The sequence below is a fragment of the Furipterus horrens genome, unplaced genomic scaffold, assembly GCF_987537825.1.
Source record: "Furipterus horrens unplaced genomic scaffold, mFurHor1.1.pri manual_scaffold_8, whole genome shotgun sequence".
Lineage (NCBI taxonomy): Eukaryota > Metazoa > Chordata > Mammalia > Chiroptera > Furipteridae > Furipterus > Furipterus horrens.
In genome coordinates, this window is record NW_028327178.1 from 23,847,220 (window position 1) to 23,855,120 (window position 7,901).

Sequence of the window (7,901 nt, forward strand, 5' to 3'; positions counted from 1 at the left end):
TGTTTTCCTAGAAGGCAATTGTTATTATTTAATACTCTTCTTGGCTCATTTTATTTTCTTAGGTATGTGTGAGGAGATGAGCCTCAGCCCCAGCTCATCCCTCGTCCATCACACATGCTCAGCTTTATTGAGGTTCCAAACTGGTTGCCCACCAGATGTTCAATGTTATCTCCTTACTGAAGGTTGTGACAAAACCCCAGAGAATAAAATGACGGCAATCTGTCAACCACTCATCATTATATATATACATATCTATATATATATATATCATTTTCCATTATTCTCCACCTTATGTCAGTGTTTTTAGTGTGTGAATTGCTCATTGTTTATTTCTCCTCATTTCTTTCATCACTGTTTTTAACTTTAATGACATTCTACTGCTGAGAATATTCTTTAGGGCAAAACTACACTTTTCTTCAGTAAAGAGAAAGACAAGGACATATTTGTTACTCTAAGAAATCCAGAGGTGCAGGATATGTTACCATCAGCAGCCTAAAGTGTGATGGATGCCTTGATTTACATTTTAATCCCATCAGATTGTTGCTGAAAATTATGATAGAGTGGTTATTTACCCACTAAAACTCTCAAAATTTAATTGAAAAAAATTGAACTTGAATCATCCTGCAAGCAACCAGAATATTATTTAGGTACTTAGAAGTGTGAAATGTTAATTAGCTCATTTTTTGTTCTTTTCTGCTTGCCCCCTCCTTCTAAATCTAATTCAGAAATCAACAAACTTTATTAACCAAAATTAAATACCAGCTAATATGTTACATATAGGCCATACAAACATTGACCATATCAATAAAGGTCCTATCCTTAAAAACTTTGTGACTATGTTCCAAGAAAATTACAAATAAAGCTATTTATTTAAAAAATGTGATAACAAATGCATTAGAGATAGGAAAAAAATGACTATGGGATAAAAGAGGAGGAAGTGATTAATTTTCAGTGGAACTTAGGAAGTATTCACAGTACATAAGATATTTTATTTGGACTTTGAATTATGAGAACAATTTTTTTTTATATACATGAATTAAGAAGGGTGTTCTGTGTACTAAGTAAAATATGACTAAAAGTCACAAAGGGAATGAATGTTGGTCTGATAAAATAGTATGCAGTGAATTTGGTACAATGGTTGAAGATAAGGATTAAAAATTTAGTAAAAGATAAATTATGAAGAATTTTGAATGCTGGGCTAACTTTTAAAGACTTATCTAATAGATGTTGCTGGGCCCAGTGGAAGTTTTTAATCATTTTTCTTGTTTATGTATGAGTCCCACAAAAGATTACATTTTAATCTCATTCTAATTCATACTCTGAATATTAACCAAAAACAGAACATCCTTGGTTTAGTAATTCTTGGATACAAATTCTCAGTTCAATGAATTTATACTAAAAATATTTTTCAGTACTTCCTCTGTACCTCAGATTCTGCTAGATAATGAAGTATAGAGGGGAACAGTATAGACAAGGTTTGCGACAGGTTGGGGTTATTCTTTGTAATAATTTAAAAACTTTACTCTGAGTATTCTCCTAATTGTGCAGAATGGTTTCAGTTTAAATATTCAGGACTTAGGAAAAGTTTCTCGGAATTTAAAAAATGTACTTTGTTGTCGTCTACTCCATTCTACTTGGAATTTGTGGCACCAACTTCCTTTGCAAAGTCAAGAAGCAGTATGACTAATTTTCAAAGTCCATTGGTCAGTAGCAGGGCTATTGCCAAAATATTAACACATACTGGTGCCCACCATTTATTGCATGGTTGTTAGAAACCAGTGCCTGTGCTTGTTAGTAACTTAGTTAATATGACCTTGTAAGCTAGGTAGTATCGTTACCTCTATTTTGTACATTAGAAACTCCAGGTTTAAAGGATTAGGTAAATTGGCTACTTTGTAGTATTTAATTTCTGCAAGTAAATGCAAACTCCAATTTACTGTGTGTGCATGTGTGTGTATGTGTGTGTATAATGTCTGTTTATTTGTTCAAGTATTATGAATGGAGCTGAGGGAGTCATCAAATAGGATGGGAATAAGTTTTTCCATATATTTAGTTATACAAGTGTTAGTAATAAAATAATTATTAAATAAATTAATCTTCCTCAAAGATATAGAGATTAAATAGGATCTAACTGATAAAATGTTGTATTGTTTCTTCATGAAATGACAGACAATTTTTGTCAAACCAATAAATTCTGTCACATAAAGCCAAATTTCTGACTTCCCTTTTAATAAGAAAGCTGTGTCTCAAGGCTTCATAAAATCTTACTCAGTTGATAAAATCTAAGTAGTTTCTCTCTGATTAACATTTAAAAATTAAACATTTCTGTAACAAAAAATTCTGCTAATCAATCAGGGTTCTTCTGAGAGCAAAGATACTGATTTTGTCACATTGAAAAACAATATATACCCACTTGAAGAATTATAATATAGGATATATCTTCTTAAAATACATGGAATACAATTGCAAATATAACATAACTGTTTGACTCTAGAAAGAAAATGAAGTTTCACATAAACATCTAAAAGTTTTGTTTTACAATTAAAAATAAGAGTTCTGACTATGAGAATACATAGATTGATGGATAGATAGTAGATGAATAGATATTGAAAAATAAAAGCCTAGCAATTAAACTATCCAAGGATGTTTGTAATCTTCTATTATCAACAAATAGTTATAAATATCGGGCTTTTCATAGGGCATTAGCTAAAACATTATTCACAATTGTTTCATTTGTCTCAGTTCCTTGAGGCTTTGTACACATCAGAGCAATTCTGCTATTGCTGCTGAGGATAGGAACTTGAAAAGGGCATTTTGAATGTAGATGCAAATTGAGTCTGCCAGGGGCATTCTTCTACTTACCTATTCACTGCAGACAAGGTTTTTCTTGTGTGGGCATTGCAGTGTTAACAATGGAAAGTACAAACTTAGACCTGTAGTGCTATGATCTATGATAAATAACAACAATAGAAACCCTAAAATTCAAACTAAAATTCTCCCCGCAGACTCATAACCTCAGCTTCTTTTTTTTTTTTTTTTTTGCATTTTCTTGAATTTCCTGTTATTTGTTTATCTGAGATTACATTCCATAGTGCTTCCGAACCATTAAGTGACATCTAAATAAATGATAAGATAAAGTGCTAAGAGACAAACTAAATATATAGATTTTAAACAGGGACCAGGTTTCTATCTTAAAAGGTATGAAAATGAGAAACGTACAAGAATCAGTAGGTTCCAGTCTATGAGATGAGACCTGATATTGGATCTCGATTAGCTGTTAGTAGATCTTGAGTGAAAGTCACTTCTTTTTATCCCCAGAGACTTCACTTACCCATGATCATTCTAGGAAAGGACATAGTGTGTTATTCTCGTTGCTGGACTCCTACAATCCATTCGCATGCATTAACCTTCATGGTGTTTGTTGAGTTATTCAACTCTTTGTATATCATGAATAATTTCATTGAACATTAAGAATTTACCCACACTGTATCTTTGTGTATTTTTAAATATTTACAATTTGTAATACCAAATAAATATGTAATAGGTGGGGCAGGGTTTCTAGATTTTTAATATCGCTTAAACCTGTCATGTACTATAACCTGTGGGGCTTATATAATATTCAGCTCCCTAATTTAGCGTCAGAGCCGTTATCATATGTTGATCGGAAAATAACAGCCATGTTGGGGCTCTCCAGTCACTAATAATTCCTATTTTGATTTTATTAGCATATAAATGTTCTTCGATTTATGCAGTGTCAGGGGAAAATGTATTAAAAGTACTCCTCAGGGTTCTCTCCTTCTTTCATTTTAATCAGGCAGGAGAGAAAGAATCTTGTCATGCATGACAACTAACTTGACTTTCTTAAATTTGTTATTATGGAAGTTTCCAGAAAAAAATATTTGGTAAAAAGATGACATCAAAGGATATTTTATTACACAGTTTTGAGTAGAAACTATTGATCAAATAAAACCTCTCTAGTTTGCCTTTTCCAGAATGACCAAAAACATTGTAGAAGAGTGGATAAAGATTCTGCTCACAAAGACAACCTAACTAAGGTCTGGCCAGATCACCTCACAAATGGCAAAGTGTCTCCTTGAAGAAATCCTAAATAATGAGAGCTCAGTCAACCAACGTTATAAACTAGCTTTCTGCACATTTCTCTTTCTCAATATTAAAAAGCCAAATTCATCTCATTTGTCTCCAACAAGTACTCCTCAAGCACCTGACCACAAAGAATTTTGTGATACCACAAAAACATTATTATAGTCATAACGACACAGCCCCTTAAATATCTCAGCATTGACTGTATTGGAACGAGGTAAAAATGGAAAGGAAGAGGCAACATTAAAAGAAACCAGAGATGAATATCAAAGCTCTATGAGATGAAAACTCTCAGGCAGAGGTAGAGCACCCCTATCCTGTAAGTTGCACACTAACTCCCAGCACTGATCCTTCCCATAAAAAGAATTTTCAAAAGAAGAACTGAACTTAAAACACACAAATTGTGAATAATCAAATATAAATTAATATCTACCTCAGAGTAAATTGGTCATCTCTAAGTAAATACAGGATCAAAATAATAATAATAATAATAATAATAATAATAATAATAATAATAATAATAATAATTGAGGTGAAAAACAAGGCAAAAACAATCAAGGATGGAAATTAAAACAAGAAAATTTAGAAAGATATGCTTTAAAAAGTGACTTTAAAGTTATGTTTAGAAAAAAGATCAATGAAATGATTATCTCACTTTTATGTAATTAAATTTATAATTATGTTATCTGATCTGTCTTATGCTTTTATGTGTCTTTTTTGATGGCTAGTCATTTTTTTAAACTGTTCTTATTCTAAACATGTTTTTAAAATCAAATTTTGAAGATCCAATAATTTGTATCTCCAACTTTAATCTCATCTTGAGTTTAATCTTTTCAACACTGTTTGGTGCTCATTTCAGAAACCATTCAGGCTCTTATATCAGTACATGAGACAGATATGTGCTACCCTCTTTTAAATTGTATTTTTCTTTGCCATGCAGAGTTCATATTCTTTTAAAATCTTAACTTTTTTTGCCAGTGGAACTTCATTGTCTTCATAGGCTACTCCCAATTCCTTCTTCTTACCCATATCATTTAAAAAGGGGGTCCTCTGAACAATTTAATGAAACTCATATATCTGTTCATGAAAAATTTGTTACTATTGTGAGGTTTTGTTTTTATTTTAATTAAAGACATGTAAAACTACCATCTTTTTGAATGATTTGTGTTTTGCCTTTGTAAGGCTAAGGTAAAATCTGTATTTCCTCCCCAGCTATCAGACTCTAAAATATGTCATGATCACCTTTCTCCCAGGGCTACTATCATTGTCATTTCACCAATGTATCACTCCATGTTATGCATAATTAGGGCTAGAGCCATAGTTCCCCTCTCATTTCCTTGCCTTTCTGAAAGATGAAAGTGTCAACTAATATATGGAGAACTTGTTAGATTAATTAGTGTATAGTCCTAAATTAAATACCAGGCAGACATTTTACAAATATTTACTACATAAAGATATGAAATGCCTAATGACACAATTTTATGATGATCAGGAAGTTATAGAAATTTACATATGATATGTTTAGAACTCTGTGGGAATGAGTAAAGCTATGTATAAGGGAGCAACCTAGATTCATGAGTCTGGCTGCAAATTAGCTAAATACAGAGACTCACCCAATATGGAGGAAAAAGGCAAAAGCATTTTGGCAGAAAAAGGATCATGTGTACATACAGAACAAACTGGCTAAGTGTCAGAGGGACAGAAACAGAGAAGACAGGATTTAATTAAAGAAAACAGCCAAGGTTCTTTAAGGCATTTCCAGGACAGAAAGAATAATAAAGACAAGATCAAAACCAATAGAATTCATGCCTATCTGCAGTAGAGGGAACACTTCTGGGAAAGGGTGACGGAAGTTAGTCCACTAGGATCTCACACCAGCAGTAGACAGTGCAGTCCCCCCCACCCCTGAGAGCCTGCTGTCCCATGATGCAGAGTGCTACAGACTTACAGAAGGCATTCCATGAATGCTGACATTAAGGAGAGACCCATGCACAGGAGGCACCCTCTTCTGTAGAAATCTGGACTGAGACAAAAGGTACATGAAGAGAGATAGAAATGAGCAAGAAACCTTATAATCCTATCTGCCCTTCTCCCTGCCACCACCCCACATATACATCACCACAGCCAACCATTGCAGACAACAGGAGGAAAGCAAACACCTCCTAGACCCCCAACACACACAATCTTGAGTCTAGTGGCCAAGAGGGAATAAAAAGCCAAGCAGGTATGATTAAGCTTTACTGGGGGTCATGCTAGGGGAGCAGGGCCTGAACACCAAGCGATACTGGTGTTCAGGGCAGTGGTGGGAGCTCGGGGCTGAGCTCTACAGGTCAGGGGTCTGGTCAGACTCCTCAAAGTAGAGCAACCAGGGAGGGGAAGGTTGGTCTCATGAGCTTTAGTGGAAGAGGATTAATGTGAGAGGGGTAGGAACATCACTGATGAAATGTAGGGATCAGTAGCTGTAGAGGGCCTGGATGAAGAGGAGTTATGAGGCAGTTAAGGGGTGAATAAGGCATCTGGTGAGGGGGCAGGGAGAGATGAGAGTTAAGAGAATGAACAAGAAGAAAAGCAGATGGTTCTAAGAAGGCAGAAATGCCCAGCTGTAGTCCAGCCTCCCATCTCCAGGACTTTCAGGCCCTACTTGTTGCCCCACATGGAAGCTTTTGAGCACACAGGCATTGGAAGGGAGCAGCTAGGCTTCACGTAGAGAGAGATCTTCTTCAGGCCCTCAAAGTGGACCAAGAAGTCTTTCAGGATCAGGAACACATCCAAACACTTGGACTCGAACATACACAGCACATCTAGGATGTCATAGGAAATCCACATGGGTGAGCTTGTCCCCTGCAGACCGAGACCTCTTCCCCAGAAACTGTGAGAAGGGCTTCATTTCTCAGGGAACGCCTTCAAAAAATTCAGGCATCGCTTTCTCAAAGTCAGGTTTTAGCAGATCCTGATGCTGTACATTTAGATGTCCTTAACCTCATCCTCCAAAATGTCCATGAGAATCTTCTCTTCCATCTCTGCACAGAGGTTGTGCTCATGAGCAATGGAGAAAAGGATGGCATTGCTCTGGGTGAGCCTATGAGCCTGTCAATTAAGTAGGGAAGAATAGGAAGTCCAGGCCCAGCTTGAGTTTTTCACTCAGCCACTGGCTTCTGTCATAGTCCGGAGTTCAACCAGGTGCTCCCGTGGTTTGAGTCTGTATACTCCAAGAGCATGCAGATGGCTTGAGCCAGCCTGCAGATGTTCCAGTGACCCAAAGTCCTGGCCATGGTATTGGTTTTAGCGCTTTGAGCAGTGGGTCTTTCTTCCAGGCTGGGCATGAAAATTATTGTCTATCCCAGAGGAAGGGTGGGCCCATGCAAGGTTTTAAAACAAGTAAAATTCAATGTGAGATGTGGCAGATACAAGAGTGAAAATAAAGGGAAGAATGTATATAAATCTAGAATAAGTAATTTAAAAAAGTTAAACACCTTTTTATTATAATAAGTGTTACTATTGATGTTTAATAAAACCTCTCTAAATAGATGGATTGAAGAGTGCAATGGGATAGGAATAGCACAATAGAACAAGAAAAACCCAAATTATATAACTTGTAGACAAAGGCTACCAACAAAATAAATTAAGTAGAAATAGAGAAGAGGAAAATATGAAAAGAAGAATTAAGGATGTATGATTTAGTGCCAATATTCATCTAGTAGATTCACAAAGAAAGAAAAATAATAGTTGAAGACTACAAAAAAATTAATTAAAATATGAACACACTGACAGGGACCTCCAAGTGGCATGTGATAAAGTAA

The 7,901-nt window shown here is 35.3% G+C and overlaps 1 pseudogene; it reads right to left on the reverse strand.

Moving 5' to 3' along the window:
- Positions 1 to 6,738: 6,738 nt before the first annotated feature.
- Positions 6,739 to 7,373, reverse strand: LOC150002634 (glutathione S-transferase Mu 1 pseudogene; annotated as a pseudogene).
- Positions 7,374 to 7,901: the final 528 nt, after the last annotated feature.